Source organism: Mandrillus leucophaeus, unplaced genomic scaffold, assembly GCF_000951045.1.
Source record: "Mandrillus leucophaeus isolate KB7577 unplaced genomic scaffold, Mleu.le_1.0 Scaffold835, whole genome shotgun sequence".
NCBI lineage: Eukaryota > Metazoa > Chordata > Mammalia > Primates > Cercopithecidae > Mandrillus > Mandrillus leucophaeus.
This window is the reverse complement of record NW_012109086.1, coordinates 922,240-935,752: the sequence shown is the minus strand read 5'-3', so window position 1 is coordinate 935,752 and position 13,513 is coordinate 922,240.

Below are 13,513 nucleotides of genomic sequence, written 5' to 3'. Positions count from 1 at the left end.
GTGCAGTGGCATGGTCTCAGCTCACTGCAACCTCTGCCTCCCGGGTTCAAGTGATTCTCCTGCCTCAGTCTCCCAAATAGCTGGGATTACAGGCACCTGCCACCAAGCCCAGCTAATTTTTGTATTTTTAGTAGACATGGAGTTTCACCATGTTGGCCAGTCTGGTCACGAACTCCTGGTCTCAGGTGATCCACCCACCTCGGCCTCCTAAAGTGCTGGGATTACAGGTGTGAACCACAGCGCCTGGCCTACAATAACTTCTTAACTGGTTTCCTTCCTCTCTATGTAGCTCTTCTTGAATCCACACTCTATAACATTGTGGCCAGGACTTTCAGAAGCACATCTGATTATGTCACTCTCCTACCATAAATCATTTAGTGCTCCTTGTTGTTTTCAGAATAAAATCTAAATCAGTAACATAGCATAAAAGATGCTTTATGATCTGACCCTTCTTTCTCATTTTCTTGGGACACTTTGCTCTTCAAACCCGCACTTCTGTCGCACTCAAATATTGCAGTTCCTAGGACACGAGACACTTTCACTTGCCTCTAGGCTTTGGATGTTTTTCTCGTCTGCCTTGAATTCCTTTACCCCTTCCTAACTCATATTCTTCCTTCAAATCTCACCTTATATGACAATTCTTTCTGAAATCCTTCCCTTATTTCTTTTCAGACTGGGCTAAGTGCCCCTTCTTTGTGCTCTTAAACCTCCCAGTTCATAACCACGGGTGTAGGCACCTGTTGACTCATCTATCTCCACTACAGGTCTGTTACTGTGAGGAAAGGGAGTGTGTACTGTTCACCACCACATTTCTTTGGACCAATACAGTTCCTGGGACAAAGTAGATGCTCAATAAATATATGTTAGATGAATTATCTCTATATCCAATATGTATACGCTTATCTCCACTACAGATTTACAACACGCTGCTACAAGGAAAACAATTCAATGTAATACAAAGAACAAAATGTTGCTATTCAAGAAGGTGTTATTTAAACATCCAGAAATATAACAATATCCTGTTATAAGACTCAGCTATCTGATTGACTAAACAGTCATTAGGAAGCACCTCAGCCAACTTCACCATTCTCCATAGTTTTGTGGTATTTTTAGCCTGTCCCAAGAAGTGGAGTTTTGTTTTTATTTTTTAGGGGGAAGAATGGTTTGTAGTTATGTATAAACTTGTTTTCCATACCTGGCAAGACTGATTGGCTCTGTGTGTTCTATTGCAGGCAGGGGGAAATAAGGAAATATATTTTTATAGGAAAATAGCAAAGTCACTACCAATGACTTTGTATTTGTAATTCATAGAGTCAGGGCAGAAAAATTAATGGCAGGAAAAATTGAATTCTTTCTATTTCTCTTCTTTTATATTCATCCTCTTATTAAGATTTTACCTTTTACATTTTCCTTTTTTAGCCAGACCCTCCACTCCCTGTATTCAAGAGGGTTTACAACCTAAGTTAAAAGAGACCAGGTGTCATCTATAAATTCAGGGAACTGTAAGTGTACCTAATCCACAAAAGCCAGAAATATTTAAGCATGATCTAGAGCAGACAAATGTATACTGGAGTTAATGTAAATGTAATACATGAACGTATTGTTGATCATATTCAAGATTTACCACCGTAAACTAATTAGATCCCTGAGACTAACTTAGGGAAGCGGAGCTTTTGCTTACGGTTGAGGTCCACAAAGCTTGGTTGTACTGGAGCTGCCTTTGCTCTTAAATGGTGATACCAGGGCACAGTCCTAGATCTTAGAGTCGTATGCTACAGACTTTCTACTGGTATTATGCGCTGCTTTCAAATCCTCCTTGTTCAATACCCTTATTAACCAGAAATAGAGCTAAGTCATTTACAATGATTTTCGGTGGAGAATTCAAGTCCTTGATGGTGAGAACGATCAGGACTAACCCTAGAGTGTAGGGCCGGCAAAGAGCCTTCCCTGTCCAGTCTAGAGAGTCCCTTGATCTGTTTTAGGGAAGAATAGCAACAGGTGACACTTCTGACAGTGCTGAGGTCAAGGAGCCCCCCAAGTGGCCTTCCCAAGACAATGTTCTGGGACAGTCATCAGCGCGGACGCAGCACCTCTGGAGAGCCTGTCTCTGGTAATGTACCTGCTTGGCGCCGATAGAGGGAGACCGGATTCCACAGCACACACGCCATGCGTCCCTGCTGTCCGGTAGAGGGCAGTAGCGGCCACACTGCAACCCTGAGAAGCGGCGGGTGCCTTGGGATCCTTTCTGATTGCAGGCGTGGTCCAGAGCCAAACCGGCTTGGCTGGGAGGCTCCGCGACACGCCGGGGCTGGATTGCTAGGAGGTGAACAACTTTCGAGAACTCAGAGCAATCCAATGGACAGTCCACGTTCTACATAATCATCGATCCATTTTCCCTGCTCATGAAATTTCTGTTAATTTGTAACAAGTGATTGGGACGTCTATATTTAGAGGATTACCGAGTAACCAAAGCTCCTGACACATGAGATGGTTAAGTTTTCCTACCAGACCTAACTGTGATATTTCCTGACTTTAATCTGTTTTTATATCAGCCCTCTTAATATTCAGTTTACCTCAGTTTTATCAAATGCTTAGCATTTTTTATGAGGGGGTGGATAAGTGAAAAATAGAAACTCATCAAACTGGAATTTCATTTCTTTTGACAAATATGACTGAGATCAGTGAAAAAACACTGTCCCCCAGAGGGTATGGTGAACTTGGACTCAAAAGACTGGGGTTTGAGACTTGGCTCTGCAAGTGTAGATGTGGCTGTGTGGGGTAACCTCAAGTAAACCACTTTTCCTCAGTTTCCTTTTTCGTAAAATAGGAATAATAAGACTTGTCCTCTTTCATATATAGGGCTGTATGACGTTCACATGAAGTACTGCATTTGAAGATTTTCTGTAAATGGAAATGTTATGCAAATGTAAGATATTGAAGTTCACTTTTTATTTTTGAACGTAAAGTATTATAATTTTGAACTTAAATATAATTCTTAGGGAAAAAAGATAAATGTCAATTGTAAAACAATGTAAACAGTATTCAAAACTACAAAGAATAAATTATCAGTACATAGAATAAATAAAACTACATAGAATAAATTATAAAACTACATAGAATAAATTATCACTACATAGAATAAATAAAACTACATAGAATAAATCATAAAACTACATAGAATATTATGGGCTGAGTGCAGTGGCTCACACCTGTAATCCCAGCACTTTGAGAGGCCAAGGCAGGAGAATTCCTTGAGGCCAAGAGTTCAAGACCAGCCTGGTCAACATAGCAAGACACCTATCTCTAATAATAATAATAATAAATTTTTAAAATAAATTTTTACATGTCAGTCATTGTCTAAGCCATTTATATGTATCTTTAGTGTTACAATAGCACTATTGGGTATGACTTTTTTCTCAAAGACATGGAAACTGAGGCTCAGAGAGGTAAAATGACAGATTTCCTACTTTCCTTAAATTATAAGAATAGTTGTAAGAATTCTTACAACTAACATTCTTACAACTAACATTTTTACAACTAACATTTTTTTCTTCTTACAGCCTGTCCCACTTTTATCAGTTTTATCTCTTTGGCAACCTGTTTGTCAAACAGCAGCTAAATCAATAGGACTGCCTGTTTTAAAATGTCAGTTCTCACACCTACACATTTCTGGGCGGAGGAAATCTAGGAATGGGCAGTTTTTAAACAAGCACTCCTAGGAAATTATGTGTACAATCATATTTGAGAACCACAGCTTTGGTTTCAATTCCTAGGTTGGGACTGCTGGATCGATTTTGTGTTTGAGATATAATGCCAAACTGCCCTCCAGAAATATCATACCAGTGTACATTCCCACAAACAGCTTGTGACTAATTCAGTCTCTTTTATGTGGGTCTTTGCACTCCAAAATATTACCTTGTAAATGACTTCTTAGTTTGTCATCAGGACAGTAAACTACTTGTTAGCCTACAAGTATGTGGGGTGTGTATATTCCAAAGCTGAATTCAAGACTGGGCACTTTTTTTCATTTGTGTTAATAATTTTGAGGTTCTTTGGAACTACCGAATCTGCATATTTTGTGTGATGTCATACCCTCTCTTCTCTTCATACCCTGCTCCATTTCTATTCTCCAAGTCATCATCTTCAGGGCGGTCAAACTTACTTTTCCAAAACTATACTGGATAAATAAAAGCATAAACTCTGCATCATTAGTTCTTACAGAGGGAAAACAAATTCTAGTTCTGTCCACAAGAAGTTAACAAAGATCTACCCTCCCTAACCCCGGCTTGACCACCTTGGTTTTATCCTATTCTTAGTGCAGGGTCCTTCTGCTAATTCTCCAAAAAGTCTTGATCCTACTAACTTTCAATCTATCTGCGTCAAAACTAAAATCCTCTTTCAGCTACCTGAATGTTATTCTTTATTGGATCCGAGATCTTACTCTTCAGTTCAGTTGAGCTATAGTAAAATTTCTGTTTTCTTTTTTTTCATAAACAAGAGTCTACTCCTACTGAGATTCTAAATAAACCTTTTTCTCTTTTAAAAAAATTACCTTCCTCCCACCTAGAAAACTGAGTTTTAAAAATTTCTTTGTTCTTGAAACAAAGAACTATTTTCTCTCTTAAAGGAAACAGAAAGACTTTCTTGCTAATTCATTAACAAGCAACTCTTAACAATTAAGCTATAGACATTTAACAAGTTACACACAGACATCAGCCTAACAGATCATGTACTCTGGAATATTGAGTAGGAGGGTGAGTCACCTCAGACCTTAATACAAAGTTTATATTATTCAGTTATGACAATAATTGTTCCTAATTATCTCAGGTTTCAAAAAACTTTAAATCTATGTACAGAGAACAAAGTCATATAAAATTAGACATGGGTAGGTTATTTGTACTTAATGTTGCCCCAAATGAATAATGAAACTGTTTTCTTCTTCCAATATGTTTAGTCAAGTGAGAGCTTGTACTCTAATACAGATTTCTGAACTAAATAGTTTTTCAGAATGTTTCATCAAAAATCCTCTGGTCTGAAACATTGAATGAGTATGTAAATGTGAAAGGAAAAACAGGGTAATAGGAACAGGAGCCTGGGCCGGGCTCCTGAATCTCTTCCTCCCTGTCTCTGAGCATTTATTTCTCTTTGGGGTTGTCTGTCACTATGTAGTCAGTAAAGATAATCATTTGAAATTTCAAATATCCATTGAAGATACCATCTAAAAGACTGAAGAAATAATAGGACTGCATTAGTTTGATTTTATAGAGCAGCATTTTATGCAACAGAGGTGCCAGTGAAACGCTGTATATTTATCTGTATTTTGTAATTCAAATCATGTGTCAGATTTTGTTAAAGTGAGGACATACATCCACAGGAATGCCGGTGGGTTTTAGGGGAAAAGGCACTATTCTGTGATTTCTAGTACTGCTACTTTTATTTTTCAGAATTTAGCAAAAACCCATTGGCTTAATTCTGACTTGGTCCCAACCTTGAGAACACAGGATTCAAATGAGTACAGAATTGTCTCAGAGACGTGGTTAAGTCCTTTTCATATCCATTACATTTTGGACTATAGATCTGTCAGAGCACCTCCCAAACACTGATAAAAATCACAACCTCCTTCAGGAACTATAAACTGTATTCTGGTTTCAGAAGAGAAAACCAAAACCTTTTAAGCTATATCCATGTACTGTCTACCCGGAGAAAACAACCCGTTGTTCTGCCTATACAAATGAGTAATTTGACTAATTTTCCCCCCTGACTTGGCAGAATCTTTTATTGAACTGATTGAAATGACCAGATGTTTTGGCAGCTTCTGTAGACATAATCTAAGCAACTCGATAATTGACTTAAGTAAACGTATCAGGATGTGGACTGGCAATAGAATTGGGGATTCTCTTCTATGATGACTTCAAATTCCATTTAAAAAGGCAAGCTGCTTGCGTAATTGAAACACAGAGAAATTGGCACCATATCATTCATTTACTTTAGTAATTTATAGCCCCTTTAGATCCGAGCATCCTTGCAACTTTGGAAAGTAATGAAGGAAATGCCACGGCATTAGAGATCTATAAAAACTGTCCTCGTGGCTGTGTGCTCAAAGTGAGGTAAAATATTTCTCTGCATAAAAATCCCCAAATGGAAAAACTTAAGCAAATATTCACTTGACTCAGATTATCATTTTCTTGATGACATTTTGCATTTTCTTAAGTTTTTGAGTGTTTTACCTAAGAATATTCAATACCAGAATTTTCCATATCATTTTTTGTTTCTCTATTTTGCTTCTAGCATATTTGCTGTGTTATTACAATTTCTGCTGATATAAAAACATTCTTTATAAATAGCTCACAGAGGTCAATTTTCTCTTAAAAGCCTACAATTGTAAGAAATATTTCAAATTGTGGACTATTTCTTAGAAAGGGAAACAGTCTGCATTTCTTTGCACACATGAAAGCCCGTTAGCCATGGCTGAGCACAGGACAGAAAGACGCTACAAATGTGAAACCTCGGGCTGGACGGCTCCCTCAGCTCTCTTTTCTCTTTTTCCACCTATGAGACTGAGGATTCCTCTTTAATTTGTTTAATAAACACGATTTTCAAGTGTTTTCTTTTCCCTTTTTATCACTTCCTTTTGCCTTCTCTTCATTCTTCAAAAAAACAGAAAAGTTACAAAGTGTGCACAGGGAGTATATGTGCAGGCACACAGACAGACACACACACACACTCATATACACATGCACGTCTACACTGCGACCTAAGTAGATGATTAGCACCTGCGTCCAGGAGTTTGTACAAACTTCCTCTTTCTTAAGGACTTGGAGTGCAGAGACCATTACAATTCTCTGATTGGCATATTGCACCCAGTGTTCTTGGTAAATATTGTTTTGTATCAGCATAGTAACAATTATGCCAGCAGATTGCATTAATCATCCAAAGCTCTCTTTGAGCATTGTTTTTCCTTCATGTGTTCAGAAGGCAGACTGGCTCTGCAAGTCTTTCCCTGTGCTGCCCAACACGGGAGCCTTCTTGTCCTTGATAACAGGCAATGCTAATGACTGACTGACCGCTTGTTCACTTTGAAATCCTGCCTCGCTGGATGAGGGAAGACTACAGAGAAACAAAACCTAACCAAGGACTGCTTGAGGCCAAGGACAGAATGAAAATGTTTTATGAGATGATTTAATGTGCTGTCACCCAGTGGGTGCAGGATCATGGCATTTTTTGGCAGACAGAAACCATCAGAACTACAAATGACCCAGTCCCCTGTGAAGTGCTGGTTAGACTAACTGACACCTGCAGATGTGCTGAGTCTGTGGCTGTGGGGCCAGATGTTAAATGGCACTTATGGACTCTCATGGCCAGGGCCATTTCCTTCAGTTAATGATAGTCCTACCCTCCTACCCTACTCCTGCCCCTCACTGTTTCTTGGTTGATCCTGGGTTTTGAATGTGGAACAAAACCCAACCTCACACACTTATGTATCAGCAGAAGCTGGCTTTGGTGCTTTTAAAAATGCAGTTTTATTTTGTCATGGTTTCTGATAGCAAATTGCTTATTTTATTGAAAAAGTAAAGGCGGTGGGGAGATTGGCATTTCATAAGTTAGTGTCCTGTACACAATCTCCTGTGAAATCCTCCAGCAAACCCTGAGCTGGCTGTCATTATCCACATGACATGGTTGAGGACTACAGGTCAAGGAAGTTACCAAGTAAATGTGCTAGGAATAGAACCCAGGTTTGCCTGACTCAAAAGTTCTTTCCTCTTGCCCCAGGCAGCCAGGACGCTGTTCCACTGCATTTTTATAAAAGTGCTGTTTCTCTCTTGTGGCAGCTTTCTCATTAGTGAAAGGATATCAGGTAGAAAAAAAAAAAAAAAGTCAAAACCAATGATGCCCCAAACATTCATATTTATTTTCACAATATTATGAGAAACTTAGGAAAGATTAAATTTTATTTTCCTGGCTATATCTGTTGGAATAGTATAAGGGCATGGAGTATTGGCAGAAATATGGCTGTTTGATGTCAGGATAGCACAAATTTAAAAGGGAGATACTCAGCAAATTTTAATCTGTATACCAAGCTTCGAATAGTTGGGAAACATCTGAATGATTTATTGCATTTTTGTTCTTTGTGTAGATGTTTAGTGCTCTGTAGAAATAGCCATTGCCTTTTTTTCCCCCCTCAACTTAGACTTTTCATCCAGAAAGATGTTTTGAGAAAGGATAGAAAGATGTATTTATTCCTTTCTTCGCTGGGCGCGGTGGCTCACGCCTGTAATCCTAGCACTTTGGGAGGCTGAGGCGGGCTGATCATGAGGTCAGGAGTTTGAGACCAGCCTGTCCAACATGGTGAAACCCCATCTCTACTGAAAATACAAAAATGAGCTAGGCGTGGTGGCACGCACCTGTAATCCCAGCTACTCAGGAGACTGAGGGAGGAGAATCGCTTGAACCCAGGAGCCGGAGGTTGCAGTGAGCCGAGATTGTGCCACTGCACTCCAGCTGGGCAACAGAGTGAGACTGGGTCAGAGAAAGAAAGAAAGAAAGAAAAGAAAAGAAAAAGAAAGAAAGAAAGATCTATTCAGTTCTTTTCAAGTCCATTTGTCAAGGGAATCGCATTTGTGCTTTCTCTTAAAAAGATGGTTTATAGTGTATGAGAGCAGATTTTGTAAATTAATATGATCATTAAAAACAAGCTGGCCTCTGCGTACACCTCCTTTAAGTTGTTATTTGAGGCTGCCATGCTGAGCTCCACAGACAGCAGTTTTGGCATGGACCTGGGGCCCAGGGGAATATTAACTTACAAGGCTTTCCCTATTTTGCTTTTACTTGTCTGAAACTATTTCAAAACGTAGCGACTGAAATACAAGTTGTTAAGTACACTTTACTGGAATCTAAGAAGTGTTTTTACCTCCTCTCTACTCTTTGGAGAAAAGATGGTTGGGGAGCGAATTAGTGCACTCATAAGACATGTCCTGACCGCTTCGGAATATCTATATCGATACATAGCCCAAAATTACAACAGGAGAGTTAAATTAAAAGTCAAGCCAAGATCATCCACAGTTAGATCCTATAAGCAACTTAAGTGTCACCCTAGGATTTTTAAAAACCATTTGTTTTATTAAACTTCATGAGTTCTAACAGAGTGGAGATGCCTTGTGTGAGTTGACATGATAAAGAGGAATTCTTTGGTTTCCAGTTGACAGAAACCAAAGGAGCCAAATCTAGAGTTTCCAGTCCTAACTTTGCAAAGATGTCCTTGTCCCTTTCTCTCTGGTTGGGCTGTGTCCCTAGGAATCAGCTGCTAGAGTGGGGTGGGAGTGTGAGGGGGGTTTAGGAACGGGGTGATCCCCTGAAGCTCCGTGGGGTGGGAGCGTGAGGGGCTGCGGTTTGGGAACGGGGTGATCCCCTGAAGCTCCGTGGGGTGGGAGCGTGAGGGGCTGGGGTTTGGGAACGGGGTGATCCCCTGAAGCTCCGTGGAGGGTGCGAATTTTTATTCTTTCCATGTCTGCCTATGTGTGGCTCAGGGCACACCCACCTGTTCCTCCGTGTGTGGTGTGTCCCCACTCCTCCACCCCAGGGTGCAGGGTCAGACACTGCCTGGGTACAGTCACAGGAGGCTGGGAAGTGTCTGTGGGTCTCCAGCAGCTGGAAAAGGTTTGAGTCCCGTTGGCAGATGTTTGCTGTTCCAGCCACTTCATTAACGTTGGAAACAAAACCCCTTACTATTCTGACCAAAGCCCCACTTCATGATTGACAGCTGGGGTGTGCTTCCTCCCACAGAAGCCCTTTACAGTCTGAAAGCAGGAAAGAGGGAGTGGGAAAAAGAAAAGGGAGATGAGGGTGAAAAGGGAATTGGGCTAGATGCCATTGCTAAAAACCCAAAATGAGAGAGGCTCGTTTAAAGAGAAAGACAAACTGAAAACGACTAGTTAAGATTTGATGTCCCATCTAACGTATTATTTTCCCACTCATTCATTTATTCATGACATATTTACTGAGAACCGACTGTGTGCTATACGGGTATTGGTGATACAAATGAATGATATAACATTAGGGAGTAGGCCCACCTGATCATTGTCCAGTGGGTGAAATAAACATGCAAAGGACAATACAGTAAAGGATATGCCACCATAAAGGTAGGAATCGGCAGCCTGGGGGAGTGGGGAGACACTTCACAAAGGAGGTGACATTTGAGATGAGTCTCTAGGTTTTGGGGCAGAGAAAGAGGGGATAGGATGTAGAGGGCATTGCAATGAAAGGAAACAAACTTGTGCAAAGGCATAGATTATGAAAGCCCATCCTTGTGAAGCAGGTTTTGTGGTCACCATTTACAAATGAAAAAACTGAGGCTCAGCTTAGGGAGTTAAGTGACAGAGAGCGCAAGGCTCTAGACTCCAAGATCGGGTCTCTCTCTCTCTCCACTGCGCAGGGGACTTGTGCCCCCGGACCCCTTCTGAGATTTCTTGCTTCTGTAGCGCAAAATAGAAAAAATGGAAAATCCAAGGAGGTGAATTGGAATTTTTACCTCTTCACCTATTAAAACACTGCAGATTTCCAATCAAAGAACTCGTCTGAGGGAGTGTCTGGATTTTGTGAATTTTGTGCCTGTGGCCGAGTGGAAGCGGAGACGAGTGAGAGCGCTGGGAGACGCGGTCAGCCAAGGCGAGGCCGGTCCCTCCTGGCCCCTGGTCTTGGGCTCTGTCCGTGCGAGTGAGCCGCCTGCAGCACGCGAACGCGAGTCCAGACCCGGGTTTGGACAGAGGGAAGGAGGAGAGGCGGAGAAGGGAGGTTAAAAAGAGAGAGGGAGAGATAAAACAAGGATGAACGATGGGGAGAAGAAGGGAAGGCGGAAGAGAGAAAACAGAAGCGGGAAATTCGACAGAGGAGGAGAGGCCCAAGGTGCAGGGAGCAATGCGCGGAAGGGAGAAGTGGGAGGGAAGAAGAGGAGAGGAGTTAGTGGCGGTGGAAGGAAGGGGAAGAACCAGAGAGAAAAGAGATTGAGGAAAGCAGAGCAGTGCAAAGTCGGGGCCCAGAGTGGTGCCCCGAGTGCGCGCATTCCGTCGGCACACGCCGGGCAGATAGAAAGTATAAACGCGACGCGGTCGGCCCCTCGCCGGGCGTGGGGTCCTGCTGTCGCTCAGGTGCTGGTCCCCAGCTCCAAGCCCGCCTCGTAGCCGGCGCTGCGGGTGAGATCGCCCGCAAGCACTCAGTTTACTGGCAGCTGCCTACCAGCGGCTCACTTTCCTGGGGGCGCCTAGAGCTCCTCGCCCGGCATTGCCCTGGGAGCGAACGCTGAGCCCCTGGACCCCAGCCCCGACTCAGCGCAGCGGTTTCCCTCTCGGCTTGCGCCGCGGAGAACACTCTCCGTCGTGGCGTCGGACGGCGACGCTCAGGCTGAGCGGTGAGCTGTCCCGGGTCCCGCGCCTTGACCGCGGACCAGCCTCAGGGTCCCGCAGCGGAAGCAGGGGGCGCGCCTGGGACCAGCCTGGCGACCCCAGAGTCCGGCGCAGGACCCCCGGCGCCACCCGGAAACCTGGCAGCAGTTCTTGCCTGCCCTTCAGCCGCCTCTGCATGGAGAAAGAGAATGAAGGAAAATAATTATAGATGGAGAGGAGGGGAGGGGAGGCCAGTTTGCAAATACTTCGGGAATGAAGTTCCTCAAAGACGCGTTGCGGGCCTTGTCTAATGCTAGGCTGTGACTTGGCCTGTTAACATCTATTTTCTCACGCTTGCAATCCCAGCACTTTGGGAGGTCGAGGCGGGTGAATCACGAGGTCAGGAGTTCAAGACCAGCCTGGCCAAGATGGTGAAACCTGGTCTCTACTAAAAAATACAAAAGTTAGTCGGGCACGGTGGCAGGCGCCTGTAATCTCAGCTACTCAGGAGACTGAGGCAGGAGAATCACTTGAACCTGGGGAGCAGAGGTTGCAATGAGGCTAGATCAAGACACTGCACTCCAGCCTGGGCGACAGAGTGAGACTCAGTCTCAAAACAAAACAAAACAAAACAAAACAAAACAAAACAAAACCCCTATTTTCTCTAACAGCCTAATGATTAGTCCTCTGGGCGTGTCCCTCCCTCCGAGTTTAACCACCGTCCCAGGCGCCGGCACTGACTTGCTTCCGCGGCCACCAGGGCCCCCTGGGTAAGCAGCTCCGCGGAGAGCCCGCCGGCCCTCGCTGACGCTTCTAGACTGGGAGCGGGGAGGAAATGTCACCGGCCCCAAACTCGGCCCTAGGGAAGGCCATCCGCGTCTATACTTCTCAGTGTCCCTGTCGTGCGTTTTCCTTCCAACCCCGCACCCACTCATTCCAACATAAAGTCGTGGAAACGGGTGTGCACTGGGCTGTTCCCGCCTAACACCGGGCGCGACTCAGGCTGCCGGAGGCTTCCCGGGCGCGGAGGCTCGGTGGGATCCCCTTTACGCAGTAATTCCAATGAACGACTAAAGTCCGTACAGACCTTGATTGGAGCAGACCCTAAGACTAGGAGACTGGAAAGAAAAAGGCAAATCACCCAATAAACACCTGTCTTTGCGACTCTCTAACCCGGTCGTATCGCGAGGGATCCGGAGATTGAAAGCCGCTTTGCCGGAAGGCTGGGGCGCTGGGAGAAGCCTGAATGGGACAGACTACCCCAGTGCCCGCCTGCTCCCTAGAATCGTGCAGCTCTGGCCCTTTCCAACGAGGAAAAAATGTTTTTATAAACAGTGTTTTTTTTTTTTTTTAAACGCACACTTTAAAAAAGTCAGAATCTCGCTCTTGTCGCCCAGGCTGGAGTGCAGTGACGCGATCCTGGCTCACTGCAGCCGCGAACTCCTGGGCTCAAGATTTTCTCCTGCCTAAACCTCTCCAGTAGCTGGGACTACAGGTTTCCTCTTGCTTCAACCTCTCCAGTAGCTGGGACTACAGGCGTGCACCCCCATGCCTGATTGTTTTTAATTTTTCTTTTGTAGAGACAGGGTCTCCCTATATTGACCAGGCTGGTCTCGAACCTCTGGCCTCAAGCTATCGTCTCACCTCAGCCTCCCAAATGTTGGGATTACAGGCGTGAGCCACCGCGCCCGGCGATAACTCACACTTTCATTAATTTTTCTTTTCTTATCTTTTTTTTTTTCCTTCTCAGTTTCTTATTAGGGTAACGGACGGGACGAGGGTCATTGGTTTGGGATCTTGGGTCAGTCAAGTTTGCAACTTCAGCGCAAAAGTCCTACGCTTCGAGCGCGCAGGCTCAGCGCTAGCTGCGAGGCTGCGAGTGGAGGGCTTGGGAAGCCGCGGTCTTCGGGAAACCGTCCACACGGGGAAGGAGAAAAGCACGGTGGGTCTCCGGGGGCACTGGCGCTGTGGCCCGAAGTCCCGGGAACCTAGTGAGGACTAGACTTCTTTCTAGTAAGAGAACTGAACGTGCCCTCCCGCTGGGTTGCGGGCATTGGGAGCCAGGCCGGCGGGTGGCAGGACAGGCACTAAGGTGAGCACGGGGGACACTGCCCCGGGGAGCTACTGGCCGGGGCCTT